General features: G+C 43.1%; 1 non-coding gene across 1 annotated transcript; it reads left to right on the top strand.

The window, feature by feature from the left end:
• The first annotated feature begins 566 nt into the window (after positions 1-566).
• On the top strand, positions 567-642 carry trnav-uac (transfer RNA valine (anticodon UAC)). Its single transcript has one exon. It is a non-coding gene; the product is annotated as a tRNA-Val (tRNA).
• The last annotated feature ends 366 nt before the right edge of the window (positions 643-1,008 follow it).

Here is a 1,008-nt window from a genome sequence, read left to right as displayed (position 1 = left end):
GCTTTCCCCAAAGAAAGATTAAGTAGGAAGGGAAGAGAGAAATCAAAAAGTGTAGAGTATTTCTGGCACATACAATATTATTTGGTGCAGTACGTGGATAGCATGGCTACAAATCACACAACATTATACTCATTATGTTCTGTCCCACACGTGTGTGTGTGTGTGTGTGTGTGTGTGTGTGTGTGTGTGTGTGTTATGAGTACCAGTGCCAACTTCGTCAGTAGATGCTGTCATTGCAGCAGGATGTCATAGGCTAGAACTAAGTCTGCAATGTTATGTATCAGTGTGGTGGTCTGTCTCACTGTCTCAGATAGCAGTACCGTAATGATAACTAATGAGTTAGAACTGGGTTTTAGTTAACCTTTTATATCACCTTTTCATACAGCGATTTTCAGCCCTATATAGAATATAAAAAAAGAAACTGACATGAGGGGGCGGCTGTATATTGTAAGAGGAGTTGCATGCATTCTGTAAGCTCTCCTTGTCTTTATTTATTTATGCTTTAGTATGCGTTAATATATAATCTGAAATGCCCGTAGTAATAGAATACGATTAGTAGACTGCAGGGTCCCGTGTGGCTCAGTTGGTAGAGCATGGTGCTTACAACGCCAGTGTTGTGGGTTCTATTCCCACGGGGGACCAGTACGAAAAGGTATGCACTCACTACTGTATGTCGCTCTGGATAAGAGCGTCTGCTAAATGACAAAAATGTAATGTAAATGTATAACAGAACATGGCCAAGATGTTCAGATATTCATAGATAACCAGCAGGGTCAAATAATAATAATCACAGGAGTAAATGTCAGTTGGCTTTTCATAGCCGATCTTTGAGAGTATCTCTACCGCTCCTGCTGTCTCTAGAGAGTTGAAAACAGCAGGTCTGGGACAGGTAGCACGTCCGGTGAACAGGTCAGGGTTCCATAGCCGCAGGCAGAACAGTTGAAACTGGAGCAGCAGGTGGACTGGGGACAGCAAGGAGTCATCAGGCCAGGTAGTCCAGAGGCATGG

This window comes from Salmo salar, chromosome 09, assembly GCF_965601325.2.
Source record: "Salmo salar chromosome 09, fSalSal1, whole genome shotgun sequence".
NCBI classification, from domain to species: domain Eukaryota; kingdom Metazoa; phylum Chordata; class Actinopteri; order Salmoniformes; family Salmonidae; genus Salmo; species Salmo salar.
This window is presented reverse-complemented; position numbering and strand designations above follow the sequence as displayed.